The sequence below is a fragment of the Alosa pseudoharengus genome, unplaced genomic scaffold (assembly GCF_046254945.1).
Source record: "Alosa pseudoharengus isolate Yale_2024_CS ecotype anadromous, Long Island Sound unplaced genomic scaffold, YU_APseudo_1.1 YU_APseudo_1.1_scf_1, whole genome shotgun sequence".
Taxonomy (NCBI): domain Eukaryota; kingdom Metazoa; phylum Chordata; class Actinopteri; order Clupeiformes; family Clupeidae; genus Alosa; species Alosa pseudoharengus.
Genome location: NW_027468564.1, coordinates 69,434 through 96,183, shown reverse-complemented (window position 1 = coordinate 96,183; position 26,750 = coordinate 69,434).

The following is a 26,750-nucleotide window of genomic DNA, read 5'->3' as shown; positions in this document are numbered from 1 at the left end:
TTTGTCAAAAACCTTTAAAAAGTTTCACGCCTCACATAGTTTGTCCGATTTTCACGAAACTTAGCACATAACATCTTCAGACCAAGCCGCACAAAAGTTATCGATTTTCATCTTCGGAACTAAAACGGTTTGCCCGTAAAAGCCAAACGAAATATGCGGCGAAGCCGCCAAACAGGAAGTGAGCTCATATCTCAGCAACCCTTTCATCTGTCATAACCAAACTTAGTACATGGACTTATAACCCCATCAGTAGGGCACTCAAAAAATCTAGTGACCTTTGACCTCTAGGGGGCGCTGTAATTAAGAAATATGCCTATTGGCCTGTAGCTGCTATTGTGCTTAGAATTAAAACGCACTAGTGGTGTCTGACAATACTGTGGAAGGTCCTTAGGCTGACCCAAGCCAACTTGTGATGTCATCGTAATTGATTTGGTCGCCATATTGAATTTAATCAAAACCATGAATAAGTATTCGCAAGTCACAAATTTCAGCTGATCCTCACCAAAATTGGCAGATACCATCTTCAGACCATGCCTTATCAGTGTATTTTTTTCTGGAACAATTGATAGAAGCGTTTGCCTGTAACAGCCAATCGAAATTTGCGGCGAAGCCGCCAAACAGGAAGTGAGCTCATATCTCAGCAACGCTTTCATGTATCAAAACCATACTTAGTACATGGTCCTCAGGACCCACCAGGAGGACGCTCAAGAAATTTGGTGACCTTTGACCTCTAGGGGGCTCTGTAATTGGCAAAAATGTATTTTGGCCTGTAGTTGCTGCATTATTCTGCAATGGAGGTCAATGGCAGCCCATTGAACCGTCTGGTTCATCCTGATGATGCACAAATAAGCTAGTGACCTTTGACCTCTATGGGGGCATTGAAATTACAGCAAGCATGATCATATCTCAATCGATCTTTTATTTTTGATGTGAAACTGATGACAGCGAGTTCCATAAGGTTCATTCTAATGCGTGCGTGCAAGGGTGGGGCGGGGTGGGACGGGCAGTGGCGGTGGGTTGGCTGGGTGAGGGGGCGGCGACACTCAGCCCTGGTTCAGCCCCACAAAATCAGTTATGTTTTGATGTGAAACTTGACCTTGTAACTCAGCCATTCTTGGGTTGTTTGACATGGAACTTGCTGTGACTGCTTGATGCTATATGCCTGATGCCACGGCATTGAGTTTCATGCCAAATCTGGACTGCTGAACTGCCTGCTTGGCCCCCACATTGCTGCTTGCAGCTATATTTGGGGGCCAAGCAGCGAAGCTGCAGGGCAACCCTTAGTGATTCTATGATTTCTTATTATTATTGGGGGCCAAGCAGCGAAGCTGCAGGGCAACCCTTAGTGATTCTATGTTTTCTTCCCTATTATTATTATTATTATTACGCTTCCGCCATTGAAGTCTATGGCAGCCCATAGAACCGACTGGTCAAAAGTTCTGAAATTTGGCACGCTCATTGGGGACAGTCCAACTATTAATTTCACCAAGTTTCCTGTCGGCAACTCGAACCCTCTAGCGCCACCAACAGGCCAAAGTTGGACATGCGTTCACGCACGTAACTTTTGACCCGTTGACCCGATTGTCAAAAATGTGGTATCGTTGGAATCCTTTGACCAAGCCGAGTTCAACGCACCCTATGACGTCAATTTCCGCCATGATGGATTTTCCGCCATTTTGGATTTTGTCAAAAACCTTTAAAAAGTTTCACGCCTCACATAGTTTGTCCGATTTTCACGAAACTTAGCACATAACATCTTCAGACCAAGCCGCACAAAAGTTATCGATTTTCATCTTCGGAACTAAAACTGTTTGCCTGTAACAGCCAAACGAAATATGCGGCGAAGCCGCCAAACAGGAAGTGAGCTCATATCTCAGCAACCCTTTCATCTGTCATAACCAAACTTAGTACATGGACTTACAACCCCATCAGTAGGGCACTCAAAAAATCTGGTGACCTTTGACCTCTAGGGGGCGCTGTAATTAAGAAATATGCCTATTGGCCTGTAGCTGCTATTGTGCTTAGAATTAAAACGCACTAGTGGTGTCTGACAATACTGTGGAAGGTCCTTAGGCCGACCCAAGCCAACTTTTGATGTCATCGTAATTGATTCGGCCGCCATATTGGATTTAATCAAAAACACGTACAAGTTTTCGCAGGTCACAAATTTCAGCGAATCCTCACCAAAATTGGCATAGACCATCTTCAGACCATGCCTTATCAGTGTATTTTTTTCTGGAACAATGGACAGAAGCGTTCTCCTGTAACAGCCAATCGAAATTTGCGGCGAAGTCGCCAAACAGGAAGTTAGATCATATCTCAGCAACGCTTTCATGTATCAAAACCAAACTTAGTACATGGCTCTCAGGACCAACCAGGAGGACACTCAATAAATTTGGTGACCTTTGACCTCTAAGGGGGCTCTGTAATTGGCATAAATGTGAAACTGATGACAGCGAGTTCCATCCAGTTAATTCTAATGCGTGCGTGCAAGGGTGGGGCGGGGTGGGACGGGCAGGGGCGATTGCGGCGGTGGGTTGGCTGGGTTTGGGGGTGGCAACACTCAGCCCTGGTTTAGCCACACAAAATCAGTTATGTTTTGAGGTTAAACTTGACCTTGTAACTCAGCCAATCTTGGGTTGTTTGGCATGGAACTTGCTGTGACTGCTTAATGCTATATGCCTGATGGCAAAGCATTGAGTTTCATGCCAAATCTGGACTGCTGAACTGCCTGCTTGGCCCCCACATTGCTGCTTGCAGCTATATTTGGGGGCCAAGCAGCGAAGCTGCAGGGCAACCCTTAGTGATTCTATGTTTTCTTCCCTATTATTGGGGGCCAAGCAGCGAAGCTGCAGGGCAACCCTTAGTGATTCTATGTTTTCTTCCCTATTATTATTATTGGGGGCCAAGCAGCGAAGCTGCAGGGCAACCCTTAGTGATTCTATGTTTTCTTCCCTATTATTATTATTATTACGCTTCCGCCATTGAAGTCTATGGCAGCCCATAGAACCGACTGGTCAAAAGTTCTGAAATTTGGCACGCTTATTGGGGACAGGCCAACTATTAATTTCACCAAGTTTCCTGTCGGCAACTCGAACCCTCTAGCGCCACCAACAGGCCAAAGTTGGACATGCGTTCACGCACGTAACTTTTGACCCGTTGACCCGATTGTCAAAAATGTGGTATCGTTGGAATCCTTGGACCAAGCCGAGTTCAACGCACTCTATGACGTCAATTTCCGCCATGATGGATTTTCCGCCATTTTGGATTTTGTCAAAAACCTTTAAAAAGTTTCACGCCTCACATAGTTTGTCCGATTTTCACGAAACTTAGCACATAACCTCTTCAGACCAAGCCGCACAAAATGTATCGATTTTCATCTTCGGAACTAAAACTGTTTGCCCGTAACAGCCAAACGAAATATGCGGCGAAGCCGCCAAACAGGAAGTGAGCTCATATCTCAGCAACCCTTTCATCTGTCATAACCAAATTTAGTACATGGACTTATAACCCCATCAGTAGGGCACTCAAAAAATCTGGTGACCTTTGACCTCTAGGGGGCGCTGTAATTAAGAAATATGCCTATTGGCCTGTAGCTGCTGTTGTGCTTAGAATTAAAATGCACTAGTGGTGTCTGACAATACTGTGGAAGGTCCTTAGGCCGACCCAAGCCAACTTGTGATGTCATCGTAATTGATTTGGTCGCCATATTGGATTTAATCAAAAACATGAATAATTATTCGCAAGTCACAAATTTCAGCTGATCCACACCAAAATTGGCAGAGACCATCTTCAGACCATGCCTTATCAGTGTATTTTTTTCTGGAACAATTGACAAAAGCGTTTGCCTGTAACAGCCAATCGAAATTTGCGGCGAAGCCGCCAAACAGGAAGTGAGCTCATATCTCAGCAACGCTTTCATGTATCAAAACCAAACTTAGTACATGGTCCTCTGGACCCACCAGGAGGACGCTCAAGAAATTTGGTGACCTTTGACCTCTAGGGGGCTCTGTAATTGGCAAAAATGTATTTTGGCCTGTAGTTGCTGCATTATTCTGCAATGGAGGTCAATGGCAGCCCATAGAACCATCTGGTTCATCCTGATGATGCACAAATAATTTGGTGACCTTTGACCTCTATTGGGGCATTGAAATTACAGCAAGCATGATCATATCTCAATCGATCTTTTATTTTTGATGTGAAACTGTTGACAGCGAGTTCCATGCAGTTAATTCTAATGCGTGCGTGCAAGGGTGGGGCGGGGTGGGGCGGGGTGGGACGGGCAGGGGCGGGCAGGGGCGATTGCAGTGGTGGGTTGGCTGGGTGAGGGGGCGGCGACACTCAGCCCTGGTTCAGCCACAAAAAATCAGTTATGTTTTGATGTGAAACTTGACCTTGTAACTCAGCCAATCTTGGGTTGTTTTGCATGGAACTTGCTGTGACTGCTTAATTCTATATGCCTGATGCCACAGCATTGAGTTGCATAGCAAATCTGGCCTGCTGAACTGTCTGCTTGGCCCCCACATTGCTGCTTGCAGCTATATTTGGGGGCCAAGCAGCGAAGCTGCGAAGGCACCCATTGTGTTTGTTAGTTTTCTTATTATTATTGGGGGCCAAGCAGCGAAGCTGCGCGGCAACCCTTAGTGATTCTACCTTTTCTTATTATTATTATTATTATTACACATCTTTCCGCTGTCATTGAAGTCTATGGCAGCCCATAGAACCGTACAGTAAAAAGTTGTGAAATTTGGCACATTGATTCGGGACAGTATAAAAATTAATTTGAGCAAGTTTTATGCCTGAACCACAGAGAGTCTAGCGCCACCAATGGGTCAAAGTTGACATTGCATCCATGCAATTAACTTTTGAACCGTATGCCCGATTTTGAATATCGCAATATCTTTGGAAGTCTTGGATGAGGCCGAACTCAACGCACCCCATGACGTCAATTTCCGCCATGTTGGATCTTCCGCCATATTGTATTTCATCAAAAACACTTAAAAGGCATCAAAGTTCGCAAAGTTTGTCCGATTTTCACGAAACTTGACGCAGATGATCGTCAGACCATGACTCATAAACGCATTGCTTTTTGGAGACATATTCAAAACCGGTTGCCTGTGACGACCAATCAAGTTTGGCGGCGAAGCCGCCAAACAGGAAGTGAAGTGATATCTCAGCAAGGCTTTTGCGTATCAACACCAAACTCAGTACAGGGTCTCAGTACCCAATTAGGAGGAGGCTCAATAAATTTGATGACTTTTGACCTATAGGTGGCGCTATAATTAGCAAAATTATGTTTTAGCCTGTAACGGGTCATGTGTTTAGAATTAAAGCATATTAGTGATATCTGTTAATACCTTGAGAGGTCCTTAGGCCGAAACATGCCAACATGTGACGTCAACATAATTTATTCGACCGCCATATTGGATGTCATCAAAAACACTTAAAAGGCATCAAAGGTCAGAAAGTTTCTCCGATTTTCACGAAACTTGACGCAGATGATCGTCAGACCATGACTCATAAACGCATTGCTTTTTGGAGACATATTCAAAACCGCTTGCCTGTGACGACCAATCACGTTTGGCGGCAAAGCCGCCAAACAGGAAATGAAGTGATCTCAGCAAGACTTTTGCGTATCAACACCAAACTCAGTAGAGGGCCTCAGGACCCAATTAGGAGGGGGCTCAATACATTTGATGACTTTTGACCTATAGGTGGCGCTATAATCACATGAAGTGGGCTCATATTTCAGCAATGCTTTCACATATTGAAACCAAACTTAGTATATGGACTTGGGACCTCATCCTGAGGACAGACAATAATTTTAGCAACCTTTGACCACTAGGGGTGCTATCATTTGCAACACTTTCTCGTATCAACACCAAACTTGGTATATGGACTCGTGACTACAACCTGAGGACGCACAATAAATTTGGTGACTTTTGACCACTAGGGGTGCTATAATTATCAACACTTTCTCGTATCGACACCAAACTTGGTATATGGACTCGTGACTACAACCTGACTATGCACAATACATTTGGTGATGTTTGAGGTGTGCATATGTATGGGGGCTTATTGGGGTGTGTGGGAGAGGAAGTTTATCTGTGTATATGTGTGTGTGTGGGACGGGTGGTTAATTGGGTGTATGTATGATGTAGCAACATTGGGTTGCCATGACAACTCCTGCTCAACTGCTTGGCCCCCACATTGCTGCTTGCAGCTATATTTGGGGGCCAAGCAGCGAAGCTGCGCGGCAACCCATAGTGATTCTACGTATTCTTATTATTATTATTATTATTATAACGAAACGCTAATTTGCCATTAAACCATACAGTAAAAAGTTGGGATATTCGGCACATTGATTCGGTTCAGTCATATCTTTAATTTATCAAAGTTTCAAGTCTGCACTTTGAGTGCTCTAGCGCCACCAACATTTCAAATTTTTTATTACATCTATGCACATAACGTTTGAATGGTACACCACATTTTGAACATTAAGGTATATTTGGAATCCTTGGATGAGACCGAACTCAACGCAGATGTCAATTTATGGGGTAAACGTAATTGATCAGGCTGCCATATTGGATTTAATCAAAAACACCTAAAAGGCATCAAAGTTGGCAAAGTTTGTCCGATTTTCACGAAACTTGACGCAGATGATCATCAGACCATGACTCACAAATGCATTGCTTTTTGGAGCCATATTCAAAACCCGTCGCCCGTGGTGACCAATCAAGTTTGGCGGCGAAGCCGCCAAACAGGAAGTGAAGTAATCTCAGCAAGGCTTTCGCGTATCAACACCAAACTCAGTACAGGGTCTCAGTACCCAATTAGGAGGAGGCTCAATAAATTTGATGACTTTTGACCTATAGGTGGCGCTATAATTAGCAAAATTACGTTTTAGCCTGTAACGGGTCATGTGTTTGGAATTAAAGCATATTAGTGATATCTGTTAATACCTTGAGAGGTCCTTAGGCCGCCACATGCCAACATGTGACGTCAACATAAATGATCCAACCGCCATATTGGATGTCATCAAAAACACTTAAAAGGCATCAAAGGTCACAAAGTTTCTCCGATTTTCACGAAACTTGACGCAGATGATCGTCAGACCATGACTCATAAACGCATTGCTTTTTGGAGACATATTCAAAACCGGTTGCCTGTGACGACCAATCACGTTTGGCGGCGAAGCCGCCAAACAGGAAGTGAAGTGATCTCAGCAGTGGCTTTCGCGTATCAACACCAAACTCAGTACAGGGTCTCAGGGCCCAATTAGGAGGAGGCTCAATAAATTTGATGACTTTTGACCTATAGGTGGCGCTATAATTAGCAAAATTACATTTTAGCCTGTAACGGGTCATGTGTTTGGAATTAAATCATATTAGTGATATCTGTTAATACCTTGAGAGGTCCTTAGGCCGCCACATGCCAACATGTGACGTCAACATAAATGATCCAACCGCCATATTGGACGTCATCAAAAACACTTAAAAGGCATCAAAGGTTACAAAGTTTGTCTGATTTTCACGAAACTTGACGTAGATGATCTTCATACCATGACTCATAAATGCATTGCTTTCTGGAACCATATTCAAAACCTGTTGCCCGTGACAACCAATCAAGTTTGGCGGCGAAGCCGCCAAACAGGAAGTGAAGTGATATCTCAGCAATGCTTTCACATATCAAAACCAAACTAGGTATATAGGTTCAGGACTCAATCAGGAGGACATTCAAGAAATGTGGTAAATTTTGACCACTATGTGGCGCTATAATCACAGGAAGTGGGCTCATATTTCTGCAATGCTTTCACGTATCGAAACCAAACTTGGCTCATTGACTCGGGACCACATCCTGAGGACATACAATAATTTTAACGACCTTTGACCACTAGGGGTGCTATAATTTGCAACACTTTCTCGTATCAACACCAAACTTGGTATATGGACTCGTGACTACAACCTGAGGACGCACAATAAATGTGGTGACTTTTGACCACTAGGGGTGCTATAATTATCAACACTTTCTCGTATCGACACCAAACTTGGTATGTGGACTTGTGACTACAACCTGACTATGCACAATACATTTGGTGATGTTTGAGGTATGCATATGTATGGGGGGTTATTGGGGTGTGTGGGAGAGGAAGTTTATCTTTGTATATGTGTGTGTGTGGGACGGGTGGTTAATTGGGTGTGTGTATAATGTAGCAACATTGGGTTGCCATGACAACTCCTGCTCAACTGCTTGGCCCCCACATTGCTGCTTGCAGCTATATTTATTATTTAACATCTTTCCTCTGCCATTGGAGTCTATGGCAGCCCATAGAACCGTCTGGTAAAAAGTTAGTGAAATTTGGCACACTGATTGGGGACACGCCAATATTTTATTTCACCAAGTTTCATGCCTCCCTGTCGAACCCTCTAGCGCCACCAACAGGCCAAAGTTGGACGTGCGTTCACACACGTAACTTTTGACCCGTTTGCCCGATTGTCAAAAATGTGATATCGTTGGAATCCTTGGACCAAGCCGAGTTCAACGCACTCTATGACGTCAATTTCCGCCATGATGGATTTTCCGCCATTTTGGATTTTGTCAAAAACCTTTAAAAAGTTTCACGCCTCACATAGTTTGTCCGATTTTCATGAAACTTAGCACATAACATCTTCAGACCAAGCCGCACAAAAGTTATCGATTTTCATCTTCGGAACTAAAACCGTTTTCCCGTAACAGCCAAACGAAATATGCGGCGAAGCCGCCAAACAGGAAGTGAGCTCATATCTCAGCAACCCTTTCATCTGTCATAACCAAACTTAGTACATGGACTTATAACCCCATCAGTAGGGCACTCAAAAAACCTGGTGACCTTTGACCTCTAGGGGGCGCTGTAATTAAGAAATATGCCTATTGGCCTGTAGCTGCTATTGTGCTTAGAATTAAAATGCACTAGTGGTGTCTGACAATACTGTGGAAGGTCCTTAGGCCGACCCAAGCCAACTTGTGATGTCATCGTAATTGATTCGGCCGCCATATTGGATTGAATAAAAAACATGAATAAATATTCGCATGTCACAAATTTCAGCTGATCCTCACCAAAATTGGCAGAGACCATCTTCAGACCATGCCTTATCAGTGTATTTTTTTCTGGAACAATTGACCGAAGCGTTTGCCTGTAACAACCAATTGAAATTTGCGGCGAAGCCGCCAAACAGGAAGTGAGCTCATATCTCAGCAATGCTTTCATGTATCAAAACCAAACTTAGTACATGGTCCTCAGGACCCACCAGGAGGACGCTCAAGAAATTTGGTGACCTTTGACCTCTAGGGGTCTCTGTAATTGGCAAAAATGTATTTTGGCCTGTAGTTGCTGCATTATTCTGCAATGGAGGTCAATGGCAGCCCATAGAACCGTCTGGTTCAACCTGATGATGCACAAATAAGTTGGTGACCTTTGACCTCTATGGGGGCATTGAAATTACAGCAAGCATGATCATATCTCAATCGATCTTTTATTTTTGATGTGAAACTGATGACAGCGAGTTCCATCAAGTTCATTCTAATGCGTGCGTGCAAGGGTGGGGCGGGGTGGGACGGGCAGTGGCGGTGGGTTGGCTGGGTGAGGGGGCGGCGACACTCAGCCCTGGTTCAGCCCCACAAAATCAGTTATGTTTTGATGTGAAACTTGACCTTGTAACTCAGCCATTCTTGGGTTGTTTGACATGGAACTTGCTGTGACTGCTTGATGTTATATGCCTGATGCCACAGCATTGAGTTTCATGCCAAATCTGGACTGCTGAACTGCCTGCTTGGCCCCCACATTGCTGCTTGCAGCTATATTTGGGGGCCAAGCAGCGAAGCTGCAGGGCAACCCTTAGTGTTTCTATGAATTCTTACTATTATTGGGGGCCAAGCAGCGAAGCTGCAGGGCAACCCTTAGTGTTTCTATGAATTCTTACTATTATTATTATTATTTAACATCTTTCCTCTGCCATGGGAGTCTATGGCAGCCCATAGAACCGTCTGGTAAAAAGTTGTGAAATTTGGCACACTGATTGTGGACACTCCAATATTTTATTTCACCAAGTTTCATGCCTCCCTGTCGAACCCTCTAGCGCCACCAACAGGCCAAAGTTGGATGTGCGTTCACGCACGTAACTTTTGACCCGTTTGCCCGATTGTCAAAAATGTGGTATCGTTGGAATCCTTGGACCAAGCCGAGTTCAACGCACTCTATGACGTCAATTTCCGCCATGATGGATTTTCCGCCATTTTGGATTTTGTCAAAAACCTTTAAAAAGTTTCACGCCTCACATAGTTTGTCCGATTTTCACGAAACTTAGCACGTAACATCTTCAGACCAAGCCGCACAAAAGTTATCGATTTTCATCTTCGGAACTAAAACCGTTTTCCCGTAACAGCCAAACGAAATATGCGACGAAGCCGCCAAACAGGAAGTGAGCTCATATCTCAGCAACCCTTTCATCTGTCATAACCAAACTTAGTACATGGACTTATAACCCCTTCAGTAGGGCACTCAAAAAATCTGGTGACCTTTGACCTCTAGGGGGCGCTGTAATTAAGAAATATGCCTATTGGCCTGTAGCTGCTGTTGTGCTTAGAATTAAAACGCACTAGTGGTGTCTGACAATACTGTGGAAGGTCCTTAGGCCGACCCAAGCCAACTTGTGATGTCAACATAATTGATTCGGCCGCCATATTGGATTTAATCAAAAACACTAAAAAGTTTTCACAGGTCACAAATTTCATCTGATTTTCACCAAAATTGGCACAGACCATCTTCAGACCAGGCCTTATCATTGTTTAATTTTCTGGAACGATTGACAAAAGCATTCGCCCGTAACAGCCAATCGAAATTGGTGGCGAAGCCGCCAAACAGGAAATGACCTTGTAACTCAGCCAATCTTGGGTTGTTTGGCATGGAACTTGCTGTGTCTGCTTAATGCTATATACCTGATGATTAGGGACAGTCCCATGATTAAAGTCACCAAGTTTCATGATGGCACCTCAAGCACTCTAGCACCACCAACAGGCCAAAGTTGGACATGCGTTCACGTACGTAACTTTTGAGCCGTATGGCCAATTGTCAAAAATGAGGTATCGTTGGAATCCTTCGACCAAGCCGAGTTCAACGCACCCTATGACGTCAATTTCCGCCATGAGGGATTTTCCGCCATTTTGGATTTCATCAAAATCACTTAAAACGTATCAGAGGTCACAAATTTTGTCCGATCGACACCAAACTTCACAGACATCATCTACAGACCATGCCTCATTAATGCATTGCTTTTTGTCTTCGGAACTAAAACCGTTCGCGCGTAACAGCCAATCGAAATTTGCGGCGAAGCCGCCAAACAGGAAGTGAGCTCATATCTCAGCAACGCTTTCATGTATCAAAACCATACTTAGTACATGGTCCTCAGGACCCACCAGGAGGACGCTCACGAAATTTGGTGACCTTTGACCTCTAGGGGGCTATGGAAATGGCAAAAATGTATTTTGGCCTGTAGTTGCTGCATTATTCTGCAATGGAGGTCAATGGCAGCCCATAAAACCATCTGGTTCATCCTGATGATGCACAAATAATTTGTTGACCTTTGACCTCTATGGGGGCATTGAAATCACAGCAAGCATGATCATATCTCAATCGATCTTTTATTTTTGATGTGAAACTGATGACAGCGAGTTCCATCCAGTTAATTCGAATGCGTGCATGCATGGGTGGGGCAGGGTGTGATGGGCAGGGGCGATTGCGGCGGTGGGCTGGCTGGGTGAGGGGGTGGCGACACTCAGCCCTGGTTTATCCACACAAAATCAGTTATGTTTTGATGTGAAACTTGACCTTGTAACTCAGCCAATCTTGGGTTGTTTGGCATGGAACTTGCTGTGACTGCTTAATGCTATATGCCTGATACCAAAGCATTGAGTTTCATGCCAAATCTGGACTGCTGAACTGCTGAACTGCCTGCTTGGCCCCCACATTGCTGCTTGCAGCTATATTTATTATTATTATTTAACATCTTTCCTCTGCCATTGGAGTCTATGGCAGCCCATAGAACCGTCTGGTAAAAAGTTGTGAAATTTGGCACACTGATTGGGGACACTCCAATATTTTATTTCACCAAGTTTCATGCCTCCCTGTCGAACCCTCTAGCGCCACCAACAGGCCAAAGTTGGACATGCGTTCACGCACGTAACTTTTGACCCGTTTGCCCGATTGTCAAAAATGTGGTATCGTTGGAATCCTTTGACCAAGCCGAGTTCAACGCATCCTATGACGTCAATTTCCGCCATGATGGATTTTCCGCCATTTTGGATTTTGTCAAAAACCTTTAAAAAGTTTCACGCCTCACATAGTTTGTCCGATTTTCACGAAACTTAGCACATAACATCTTCAGACCAAGCCGCACAAAAGTTATCGATTTTCATCTTCGGAACTAAAACGGTTTGCCCGTAAAAAGCCAAACGAAATATGCGGCGAAGCCGCCAAACAGGAAGTGAGCTCATATCTCAGCAACCCTTTCATCTGTCATAACCAAACTTAGTACATGGACTTATAACCCCATCAGTAGGGCACTCAAAAAATCTAGTGACCTTTGACCTCTAGGGGGCGCTGTAATTAAGAAATATGCCTATTGGCCTGTAGCTGCTATTGTGCTTAGAATTAAAACGCACTAGTGGTGTCTGACAATACTGTGGAAGGTCCTTAGGCTGACCCAAGCCAACTTGTGATGTCATCGTAATTGATTTGGTCGCCATATTGAATTTAATCAAAACCATGAATAAGTATTCGCAAGTCACAAATTTCAGCTGATCCTCACCAAAATTGGCAGATACCATCTTCAGACCATGCCTTATCAGTGTATTTTTTTCTGGAACAATTGATAGAAGCGTTTGCCTGTAACAGCCAATCGAAATTTGCGGCGAAGCCGCCAAACAGGAAGTGAGCTCATATCTCAGCAACGCTTTCATGTATCAAAACCATACTTAGTACATGGTCCTCAGGACCCACCAGGAGGACGCTCAAGAAATTTGGTGACCTTTGACCTCTAGGGGGCTCTGTAATTGGCAAAAATGTATTTTGGCCTGTAGTTGCTGCATTATTCTGCAATGGAGGTCAATGGCAGCCCATTGAACCGTCTGGTTCATCCTGATGATGCACAAATAAGCTAGTGACCTTTGACCTCTATGGGGGCATTGAAATTACAGCAAGCATGATCATATCTCAATCGATCTTTTATTTTTGATGTGAAACTGATGACAGCGAGTTCCATAAGGTTCATTCTAATGCGTGCGTGCAAGGGTGGGGCGGGGTGGGACGGGCAGTGGCGGTGGGTTGGCTGGGTGAGGGGGCGGCGACACTCAGCCCTGGTTCAGCCCCACAAAATCAGTTATGTTTTGATGTGAAACTTGACCTTGTAACTCAGCCATTCTTGGGTTGTTTGACATGGAACTTGCTGTGACTGCTTGATGCTATATGCCTGATGCCACGGCATTGAGTTTCATGCCAAATCTGGACTGCTGAACTGCCTGCTTGGCCCCCACATTGCTGCTTGCAGCTATATTTGGGGGCCAAGCAGCGAAGCTGCGCGGCAACCCATAGTGATTCTACGTATTCTTATTGGGGGCCAAGCAGCGAAGCTGCGAAGGCACCCATTGTGTTTCTATGTTTTCTTATTATTGGGGGCCAAGCAGCGAAGCTGCGAAGGCACCCATTGTGTTTGTTAGTTTTCTTATTATTATTATTACGCTTCCGCCATTGAAGTCAATGGCAGCCCATAGAACCGTCTGGTGAAAAGTTGTGAAATTTGGCACACTGATTAGGGACAGTCCCATGATTAATGTCACCAAGTTTCATGATGGCACCTCAAGCACTCTAGCGCCACCAACAGGCCAAAGTTGGACGTGCGTTCACGCACGTAACTTTTGACCCGTCAGTCCGATTTTCAAAAATGAGGTATCGCTGGAATCCTTGGACCATGCCGAGTTCAACGCACCCTATGACGTCATTTTCCGCCATGATGGATTTTCCGCCATATTGGATTTCATCAAAAACACTAAAAAGTCTTCACAGGTCACAAATTTTGTTCGATCGACACCAAACTTCATGGATATCATCTACAGACCATGACTCATTAATGCATTGCTTTTTGTCTTCGGAACTAAAACCGCTCGCGCGTAACAGCCAATCGAAGTTGGCGGCAAAGCCGCCAAACAGGAAGTGAGCTCATATCTCAGCAACCCATTCACCTATCATAACCAAACTTAGTAAATGGACTAAGGACCCAATCAGGGGGACGCTCAAGAAATCTGGTGACCTTTGACCTCTAGGGGGCGCTGTAATTAAGAAACATGCCTTTTGGCCTGTAGCAGCAGTTGTGCTTAGAATTAAAACGCACTAGTGGTGTCTGGTACTACTGTTGAAGGTCCTTAGACCGACCCAAGCCAACTTGTGATGTCATCATAATTGATTCGGCCGCCATATTGGATTTAATCAAAAACACGTACAAGTTTTCGCAGGTCACAAATTTCAGCGGATCCTCACCAAAATTGGCAGAGACCATCTTCAGACCGTGCCTTATCAGTGCATTGCTTTCTGGAACAATTGACAGAAGCATTCGGCTGTAACAGCCAATCAAAATTTGTGGCGAAGCCGCTAAACAGGAAGTGAGCTCATATCTCAGCAACCCTTGCATGTATCAAAGCCAAACTGGGTGCATGGACTCAGGACCCAATCAGGAGGACACTCAATAAATCTGGTGACCTTTGACCTCTAGGGGGCGCTGTAATTAAGAAATATGCCTATTGGCCTGTAGCTGCAGTTGTGCTTAGAATTAAAATGCACTAGTGGTTTCAGGTAATACTGTTTGACGTCCTTAGGGCAACCCAGGCCAACTTGTGATGTCATCGTAATTGATTCGGCCGCCATATTGGATTTAATAAAAAACATGAATAAATATTCACATGTCACAAATTTCAGCTGATCCTCACCAAAATTGGCAGAGACCATCTTCAGACCATTCCTTATCAGTGTATTTTTTTTTGGAACAATTGACCGAAGCGTTTGCCTGTAACAACCAATCGAAATTTGCGGCGAAGCCGCCAAACAGGAAGTGAGCTCATATCTCAGCAACCCTGCCATGTATCATAACCAAACTTACTACATAGATTCATCACCCCATTAGGAAGACGCACAAAACATTTGGTGAACTTTGACCTGTAGAGGTTGCTGCAGTTTGCAATATTGCATTTTGATCTGTAGTTGCTGATGTGTTTCATCGATCCTTTATTTTTTGATGTGAAACTGATGACAACATGTTCCATCCAGTTCATTCTAATGCATGCGTGCAAGGGCGGGGAGGGGCAGGACGGGGTGGGACGGGCAGGGGTGATTAGGTGGGGGGCTGACTGGCAGAGGCGGTGGCAATTCTCAGCCCTGTTTCACCCCTACAAAATCAGTTATGTTTTGATGTGACACTAGTTGAAAGTGTTGATCGCGGATGTCTGCTGAGTTCTATCTTGTCGCCAATGCTACTCCAGCCTATTCTGCATGGCCCCCTCATTGCTGCTTGCAGCTATATTTCTATTTGTTCTTATTATTATTATTATTGGGGGCCAAGCAGCGAAGCTGCGAAGGCACCCATTGTGTTTGTTAGTTTTCTTATTATTATTATTATTATTATTATTATTACGCTTCCGTCATTGAAGTCAATGGCAGCCCATAGAACCGTGTGGTGAAAAATTGTGAAATTTGGCACACTGATTAGGGACAGTCCCATGATTAATGTCACCAAGTTTCATGATGGCATCTCAAGCACTCTAGCGCCACCAACAGGCCAAAGTTGGACTTGCGTTCACGTACGTAACTTTTGACCCGTATGGCCGATTGTCAAAAATGAGGTATCGTTGGAATCCTTGGACCAAGCCGAGTTCAACGCACCCTATGACGTCATTTTCCGCCATGATGGATTTTCCGCCATTTTGGATTTCATCAAAAACACTTAAAAATCTTCACAGGTCACAAATTTTGTCCGATTATCACCAAACTTGACACACATGATCTTCAGAGCATGCCTCACAAAAGTTATTCCTTTTTGTCTTCAGAACTAAAACCGTTCGCGCGTAACAGCCAATCGAAGTTTGCGGCGAAGCCGCCAAACAGGAAGTGAGCTCATATCTCAGCAACCCATTCATCTATCATAACCAAACTAAGTACATGGACTCTGAACCCAATCAGAGGGACGTTCAAGAAATTTGGTGACCTTTGACCTCTAGGGGGCGCTGTAATTAAGAAACATGCTTTTTGGCCTGTAGCTGCAGTTGTGCTTAGAATTAAAACGCACTAGTGGTGTCTGGTAATACTGTTGGAGGTCCTTAGGCCGACCGAAGCCAACTTGTGATGTCATCATAATTGATTCGGCCGCCATATTGGATATAATCAAAAACACGTACAAATTTTCGCAGGTCACAAATTTCATCTGTTCTTCACCAAAATTGGCAGAGACCATCTTCAGACCATGCCTGATGAGTGCAATGCTTTCTGGAACAATTGACAGAAGCATTGACCTGTACCAGCCAATCGAAATTTGCGGCGAAGCCACCAAACAGGAAGTGATTTTATATCTCAGCAACGCTTTCATGTATCAAAACCAAATTTAGTACATGTACCTCAGACCCCATCGGGAGGACGCTCAAGAAATTTGGTGACATTTGACCTCTAGGGGGCACCGTAATTGACAAAAATGCATTTTGGCCAGTTGTTGATGATGCGCATTATTTTGCAATGGAAGTCAATGGCAGCCCATAGAACCGTCTTGTAAAAAGTTATACAATTTTGCACACTTATTGGGGACAGTCCAATAATTCATTTCACCAAGTTTCATGCCAGCACCTCAAGCACTCTAGCGCCACCAACAGGCCAAAGTTGGATGTGCGTTCACGCACGTAACTTTTGACCCGTATGGCCGATTGTCAAAAATGATGTATCGTTGGAATCCTTGGACCAAGCCGAGTTCAACGCACCCTATGCCGTCAATTTCCGCTATGATGGATTTTCCGCCATATTGGATTTCATCAGAAAAACTTAAATGTCTTCACAGGTCACACATTTTGTCCAATTGATACCAAACTTCACAGATATCATCTACAGACCATGCCTCATTAATGCATTGCTTTTTGTCTTCGGAACTATAACCATTCGCGCATAACAGCCAATCGAATTTTGCGGCGAAGCCACCAAACAGGAAGTGAGCTCATATCTCAGCAACCCATTAATCTATCATAACCAAACTTAGTATATGGACTCAGAACCCAATCAGGGGGACGCTCAAGAAATCTGGTGACCTTTGACCTCTAGGGGGCGTTGTAATTAAGAAACATGACTTTTGGCCTGTAGCTGCAGTTGTGCTTAGAATTAAAACACACTAGTGGTGTCTGGTAATACTGTTGGAGGTCCTTAGGCCGACCCAAGTTAACTTGTGATGTCATCATAATTGATTCGGCCGCCATATTGGATTTAATCAAAAACACGTACAAGTTTTCGCAGGTTACAAATTTCAGCGGATCCTCACCAAAATTGGCACAAACCATCTTCAGACCATAACCTATCAATATATTGCTCTCTATAACAATTGACAAAAGCATTCGCCCATAACAGCCAATCGAAATTGGTGGCGAAGCCGCCAAACAGGAAGTGAGCTCATATCTCAGCAACCCTGCCATGTATCATAACCAAAGTTACTACATATATTCATGATCCCATTAGGAGGACGCTCAAAACATTTGGTGACATTTGACCTTTAGGGGGTGCTGCCATTAGCAATATTGCATTTTGATGTGTAGTTGCTGATGTGTTTTATCAATCTTTTATTTTTTGATGTGAAACTGATGACAACATGTTCCATCCAGTTAATTCTAATGCGTGCGTGCAAGGGCAGGGCAGGGCAGGACGGGGTGGGACGGGCTGGGGTGATTAGGTGGGGGGGGGGGGGGGGCTGGCTGGCGGAGGCGGTGGCAATACTCAGCCCTGTTGATCCCGGGTGTCTGCTGAGTTCTATCTTGTCGCCGTGGCTACTCCGGCCTATACTGCTTGGCCCCCTCATTGCTGCTTGCAGCTATATTTATTATTATTATTCCGCCATTGAAGTCAATGGCAGCCCATAGAACCGTCTGGTGAAAAGTTGTGAAATTTGGCACACTGATTAGGGACAGTCCCATGATTAATGTCACCAAGTTTCATGATGGCTCCTAGAGCACTCTAGCGCCACCAACAGGCCAAAGTTGGACGTGCGTTCACGCACGTAACTTTTGACGCGTATTGCCGATTGTCAAAAATGAGGTATCGTTGGAATCCTTGGACCAAGCCGAGTTCAACGCACCCTATGACGTCAATTTCCGCCATGATGGATTTTCCGCCATATTGGATTTCATCAAAAACACTAAAAAGTCCTCTCAGGTCACAAATTTTGTCCGATCGACACCAAACTTCACAGATATCATCTACAGACCATGTCTCATTAATGCATTGCTTTTTGTCCTCGGAACTAAAACCGGTCGCGCGTAACAGCCAATCGAAATTTGCGGCGAAGCCGCCAAACAGGAAGTGAGCTCATATCTCAGCAACCCATTCACCTATCATAACCAAACTTAGTACATGGACTCAGGACCCAATTAGGGGGACGCACAAGAAATCTGGTGACCTTTGACCTCTAGGGGGCGCTGTAATTAAGAAACATGCCTTTTGGCCTGTAGCTGCAGTTGTGCTTAGAATTAAAACGCACTAGTGGTGTCTGGTAATACTGTTGGAGGTCCTTAGGCCGACCCAAGTCAATTTGTGATGTCATCGTAATTGATTCGGCCGCCATATTGGATTTAATCAAAAACACGTAAAAATTTTCGCAGGTCACAAATTTCAGCGGATCCTCACCAAAATTGGCAGAGAACATCTTCAGACCATGCCTTATCAGTGCGTTGCTTTCTGGAACAATTGACAGAAGCATTCGGCTGTAACAGCCAATCGAAATTTGCGGCGAAGCCGCCAAACAGGAAGTGAGCTCATATCTGAGCAACCCTTGCATGTATCAAAGCCAAACTGGGTGCATGGACTCAAGACCCAATCAGAGGGACGCTCAATAAATCTCGTGACCTTTGACCTCTAGGGGGCGCTGTAATTAAGAAACATGCCTTTTGGCCTGTAGCTGCAGTTGTGCTTAGAATTAAAATGCACTAGTGGTTTCAGGTAATACTGTTGGACGTCCTTAGGGCAACCCAGGCCAACTTGTGATGTCATCATAATTGATTCGGCTGCCATATTGGATTTAATCAAAAACATCAAAAAGTTTTCAGAGGTCGCAAATTTCATCTGATCTTCACCAAAATTGGCACAGACCATCTTCAGACCATAACCTATCAATATATTGCTTTCTGGAACAATTGACAAAAGCATTCTTCCGTAACAGCCAATCAAAAATGATGGCGAAGCCGCCAAACAGGAAGTGAGCTCATATCTCAGCAACCCTGCCATGTATCATAACCAAACTTACTACATAGATTCATGACCCCATTAGGAGGACGCACAAAACATTTGGTGACCTTTGACCTGTAGAGGTTGCTGCAATTTGCAATATTGCATTTTGATCTGTAGTTGCTGATGTGTTTCATCGATCCTTTATTTTTTGATGTGAAACTGATGACAACATGTTCCATCCAGTTCATTCTAATGCGTGCGTGCAAGGGCGGGGAGGGGCAGGACAGGGTGGAACGGGCAGGGGTGATTAGGTGGGGGGCTGACTGGCAGAGGCGGTGGCAATTCTCAGCCCTGTTTCAGCCCTACAAAATCAGTTATGTTTTGATGTGACACTAGTTGAAAGTGTTGGTCGCGGATGTCTGCTGAGTTCTATCTTGTCGCCGTGGCTACTCCGGCCTATTCTGCTTGGCCCCCTCATTGCTGCTCGCAGCTATATTTGGGGGCCAAGCAGCGAAGCTGCGAAGGCACCCATTGTGTTTCTTAGTTTTCTTATTATTATAAATCCTCTGCCATTGAAGTCTATGGCAGCCCATAGAACCGTCTGGTGAAAAGTTGTGAAATTTGGCACACTAATTAGGCAGTACCCCATGATTAATTTCACAAAGTTTCAAGTCCGCACCCCGAGCGCTCTAGCGCCACCAACAGGCCAAAGTTGGACATGCTTTCACACACGTAACTTCTGACCCGATGGCTCAATTTTGAAAAATGAGCTATCCTTGGAATCCTTGGACCAAGCCGAGTTCAACGCACCCTATGACGTCATTTTCCGCCATGATGGATTTTCCGCCATATTGGATTTTAGTGAAAGTGAAACTAATCTTTCACAGGTCACAAATTTTGTCCGATAGTCACCAAACTTGACACACATGATCTTCAGGCCATGCCTCATTAACGCATTGCTTTTTGTCTTCGGAACTGAAACCGTTCGCGCGTACCAGCCAATCGAAATTTGCGGCGAAGCCGCCAAACAGGAAGTGAGCTTATATCTCAGCAACCCATAAATCTATCATAACCAAACTTAGTACATGGACTCAGTACCCAATTAGGGGGACGCTCAAGAAATCTGGTGACCTTTGACCTCTAGGGAGCGCTGTAATTAAGAAACATGCCTTTTGGCCTGTAGCTGCAGTTGTGCTTAGAATTGAAATGCACTAGTGGTGTCTGGTAATACTGTTGGAGGTCCAAAGGCCGACCCAAGCCAACTTGTGATGTCATCGTAATTGATTTGGCCGCCATATTGGATTTAATGAAAAACACGTACAAGTTTTCGCAGGTCACACATTTCAGCGGATCCTCACCAAAATTGGCAGAGACCATCTTCAGACCATGCCTTATCAGTGCATTGCTTTCTGGAACAATTGACAGAAGCATTCGGCTGTAACAGCCAATCGAAATTTGCGGCGAAGCCGCCAAACAGGAAGTGAGTTCATATCTCAGCATCCCTTGCATGTATCAAAGCCAAACTGGGTGCATGGACTCAGGACCCAATCAGAGGGACACTCAATAAATCTGGTGACCTTTGACCTCTAGGGGGCGCTCTAATTAAGAAACATGCCTTTTGGCCTGTAGCTGCTGTTGTGTTTGGAATTAAAATGTACTAGTGGTGTCTGGTAATACTGTTGGAGGTCCTTAGGCCGACCGAGGCCAACTTGTGATGTCATCGTAATTGATTCGGCCGTCATGTCAGATTTAATCACAAACATCAAAAAGTTATCACAGGTCGCAAATTTCATCTGATCTTCACCAACATTGGCACAGACCATCTTCAGACCATAACCTATCAATATATTGCTCTCTGGAACAATTGACAAAAGCATTCGCCCATAACAGCCAATCGAAATTGGTGGCGAAGCCGCCAAACAGGAAGTGAGCTCATATCTCAGCAACCCTGCCATGTATCATAACCAAACTTACTACATATATTCATGACCCCATTAGGAGGATTCTCAAACCATTTGGTGACCTTTGACCTGTAGGGGGTGCTGCAATTAGCAATATTGCATTTTGATGTGTAGTTGCTGATGTGTTTTATAAATCTTTTATTTTTTGATTTGAAACTGATGACAACATATTCCATCCAGTTAATTCTAATGCGTGCGTGCAAAGGCAGGGCAGGGCAGGACGGGGTGGGACGGGCTGGGGTGATTAGGTGGGGGGGGGGGGGGGATGGGGGCTGGCTGGCGGAGGCAGTGGCAATACTCAGCCCTGTTTCAGCCCTGTTTATCCCGGGTGTCTGCTGAGTTCTATCTTGTCGCCGTGGCTACTCCGGCCTATACTGCTTGGCCCCCTCATTGCTGCTTGCAGCTATATTTGGGGGCCAAGCAGCGAAGCTGCGCGGCAACCCATAGTGATTCTACGTATTCTTATTGGGGGCCAAGCAGCGAAGCTGCGCGGCAACCCATAGTGATTCTACGTATTCTTATTATTATTATTATTATTATAACGAAACGCTAATTTGCCATTAAACCATACAGTAAAAAGTTGGGATATTCGGCACATTGATTCGGTTCAGTCATATCTTTAATTTATCAAAGTTTCAAGTCTGCATTTTGAGTGCTCTAGCGCCACCAACATTTCAAATTTTTTATTACATCTATGCACATAACGTTTGAACGGTACACCACATTTTGAACATTAAGGTATATTTGGAATCCTTGGATGAGACCGAACTCAACGCAGATGTCAATTTATGGGGTAAACGTAATTGATCAGGCTGCCATATTGGATTTAATCAAAAACACCTAAAAGGCATCAAAGTTGGCAAAGTTTGTCCGATTTTCACGAAACTTGACGCAGATGATCTTCAGACCATGACTCATAAATGCATTGCTTTTTGGAGCCATATTCAAAACCCGTCGCCCGTGGTGACCAATCAAGTTTGGCGGCGAAGCCGCCAAACAGGAAGTGAAGTAATCTCAGCAAGGCTTTCGCGTATCAACACCAAACTCAGTACAGGGTCTCAGTACCCAATTAGGAGGAGGCTCAATAAATTTGATGACTTTTGACCTATAGGTGGCGCTATAATTAGCAAAATTACGTTTTAGCCTGTAACGGGTCATGTGTTTGGAATTAAAGCATATTAGTGATATCTGTTAATACCTTGAGAGGTCCTTAGGCCGACACATGCCAACATCTGACGTCAACTTAATTGATCCGACCGCCATATTGGATTTCATCAAAAACACTTAAAAGGCATCAAAGGTCATAAAGTTTGTCCGATTTTCACGAAACTTGACGCAGATGATCGTCAGACCATGACTCATAAACGCATTGCTTTTTGGAGACATATTCCAAACCGGTTGCCTGTGACGACCAATCAAGTTTGGCGGCAAAGGCGCCAAACAGGAAGTGAAGTGATCTCAGCAAGGCTTTCGCGTATCAACACCAAACTCAGTATAGGGTCTCAGGACCCAATTAGGAGGAAGCTCAATACATTTGATGACTTTTGACCTATAGGTGGCGCTATAATCACATGAAGTGGGCTCATATTTCAGCAATGCTTTCACATATTAAAACCAAACTTAGTATATGGACTTGGGACCTCATCCTGAGGACAGACAATAATTTTAGCAACCTTTGACCACTAGGGGTGCTATAATTTGCAACACTTTCTCGTATAAACACCAAACTTGGTATATGGACTCGTGACTACAACCTGAGGACGCACAATAAATTTGGTGACTTTTGACCACTAGGGGTGCTATAATTATCAACACTTTCTCGTATCGACACCAAACTTGGTATGTGGACTCGTGAATACAACCTGACTATGCACAATACATTTAGTGATGTTTGAGGTATGCATATGTGTGGGGGGTTATTGGGGTGTGTGGGAGAGGAAGTTTATCTGTGTATATGTGTGTGTGTGGGACGGGTGGTTAATTGGGTGTGTGTATAATGTAGCAACATTGGGTTGCCATGACAACTCCTGCTCAACTGCTTGGCCCCCACATTGCTGCTTGCAGCTATATTTATTATTATTATTATTATTATTATTACGCTTCCGTCATTGAAGTCAATGGCAGCCCATAGAACCGTCTGGTGAAAAGTTCTGAAATTTGGCACACTGATTAAGGACAGTCTCATGATTAATTTCACCAAGTTTCATACCGGCACCTTGAGCGCTCTAGCGCCACCAACAGGCCAAAGTTGGATGTGCGTTCACGCACGTAACTTTTGACCCGTTGATCCGATTGTCAAAAATTAGGTATTGTTAGAATCCTTGGACCAAGCCGAGTTCAACGCACCCTGTGACGTCATTTTCCGCCATGATGGATTTTCCGCCATTTTGGATTTCATCAAAAACACTTAAAAGTCTTCACAGGTCACAAATTTTGTCCGATCAAAACCAAACCTGACACACATAATCTTCAGTCCAAGCCTCACAAAAGTTATTCCTTTTTGTCTTCGGAACTAAACCCGTTCTCCCGTAACAGCCAATCAAAGTTTGCGGCGAAGCCGCCAAACAGGAAGTGAGCTCATATCTCAACAACCCTTGCATGTATCAAAGCCAAACTTGGTACATGGACTCAGGACCCAATCAGTGGGACGCTAAAGAAATCTGGTGACCTTTGACCTCTAGGGGGCGCTGTAATTAAGAAACATGCCTTTTGGCCTGTAGCTGCAGTTGTGCTTAGAATTAAAATGCACTAGTGGTGTCTGGTAATACTGTTGGAGGTCCTTAGGCCGACCCAAGCCAATTTGTGATGTCATCGTAATTGATTCGGCCGCCATTTTGGATTTAATCAAAAACACATAAAAATGTTCGCAGGTCACAAATTTCAGTGGATCCTCACCAAAATTGGCAGACATCATCTTCAGACCATGCATTATCAGTGCTTTGCTTTCTGGAACAATTGACAGAAGCATTCGGCTGTAACAGCCAATCGAATCTTGCGGAGATGCCGCCAAACAGGAAGTGAGCTCATATCTCAGCAACCCTTGCATGTATCAAAGCCAAACTTGGTGCATGGCCTCAGGACCCAATCAGGGAGACACTCAACAAATCTGGTGACCTTTGACCTCTAGGGGGCGCTGTAATTAAGAAACATGCCTTTTGGCCTGTAGCTGAAGTTATGCTTAGAATTAAAATGCACTAGTGGTGTCTGGTAATACTGTTGGAGGTCCTTAGGCTGACCCAAGCCAACTTGTAATGTCATCTTAATTGATTCGGCCGCCATATTGGATTTAATCAAAAATACATACAAGTGTTCGCAGGTCACATATTTCAGCGGATCCTCACCAAAATTGGCAGAGACCATCTTCAGACCATAACCTTTCAATATATTGCTCTCTGGAACAATTGACAAAAGCATTCGCCCGTAACAGCCAATCGAAATTGGTGGCGAAGCCGCCAAACAGGAAGTGAGCTCATATCTCAGCAACCCTGCCATGTATCATAACCAAACTTACTATATATATTTGTGACCCCATTAGGAGGACGCTCGAACCATTCGGTGACCTTTGACCTGTAGGGGGTGCTGCAATTAGCAATATAGCATTTTGATGTGTAGTTGCTGATGTGTTTTATCAATCTTTTATTTTTTGATGTGAAACTGATAACATGTTCCATCCAGTTAATTTTAATGCGTGCGTGGAAGAGCAGGGCAGGGCAGGATGGGGTGGGACGGGCTGGGGTGATTAGGTGGGGGGGGGCTGGCTGGCGGAGGCGGTGGCAATACTCAGCCCTGTTTCAGCCCTGTTGATCCTGGGTGTCTGCTGAGTTCTATCTTGTCACCGTGGCTACTCCGGCCTATTCTGCTTGGCCCCCTCATTGCTGCTTGCAGCTATATTTATTATTATTATTATTATTATAACGAAACGCTCATTTGCCATTCAACCGTACAGTAAAAAGTTGAGAAATTCGGCACATTGATTCGGTTCAGTCATATCTTTAATTTATCAAAGTTTCAAGTCTGCACTTTGAGTGCTCTAGCGCCACCAACATTTCAAATTTTTTATTACATCTATGCACATAACGTTTGAACGGTACACCACATTTTGAACATTAAGGTATATTTGGAATCCTTGGATGAGACCGAACTCAACGCAGATGTGAATTTATGAGGTAAACGTAATTGATCAGGCTGCCATATTGGATTTAATCAAAAACACCTAAAAGGCATCAAAGTTCGCAAAGTTTGTCCGATTTTCACGAAACTTGACGCAGATGATCTTCAGACTATGACTCACAAATGTTATTGCTTTTCGGAGCCATATTCAAAACCCATCGCCCGTCGTGACCAATCAAGTTTGGCGGCGAAGCCGCCAAACAGGAAGTGAAGTGATATCTCAGCAATGGTTTCACGTATCAAAACCAAACTAGGTATATGGGCTCAGGACCCAATCAGGAGGACACTCAAGAAATGTGGTAAATTTTGACCACTATGTGGCGCTATAATCACAGGAATTGGGCTCATATTTCAGCAATGCTTTCACGTATTGAAACCAAACTTGGCTCATTGACTCGGGACCACATCCTGAGGACATACAATAATTTTAGCAACGTTTGACCACTAGGGGTGCTATAATTTGCAACACTTTCTCGTATCGACACCAAACTTGGTACCTGGACTCGGGACCACATCCTGAATAAGGACAATACATTTAGTGACCTTTGACCACTAGGGGCGCTATAATTAGAAAAACTTTATCGTATCGACACCAAACTTGGTACATGGACTCGGGAACACATCCTGAAGAGGCACAATATATTTAGTGAGCTTTGACCACTAGGGGTGCTACAATTATCAACACTTTCTTGTATCGACACCAAACTTGGTATGTGGACTTGTGACTACAACCTGACTACGCACAATAAATTTGGTGATGTTTGAGGTATGCATATGTGTGGGGGGTTATTGGGGTGTGTGGGGGAAGAAGTTTATCTGTGTATATGTGTGTGTGTGGGACAGGGGGGGGGTTAATTGGGTGTGTGTATAATGTAGCAACATTGGGTTGCCAGTGCAACTCCTGCTCAACTGCTTGGCCCCCACATTGCTGCTTGCAGCTATATTTATTATTATTATTTAACATCTTTCCTCCGCCATGGGAGTCTATGGCAGCCCATAGAACCGTCTGGTAAAAAGTTGTGAAATTTGGCACACTGATTGGGGACACGCCAATATTTTATTTCACCAAGTTTCATGCCTCCCTGTCGAACCCTCTAGCGCCACCAACAGGCCAAAGTTGGACGTGCGTTCAC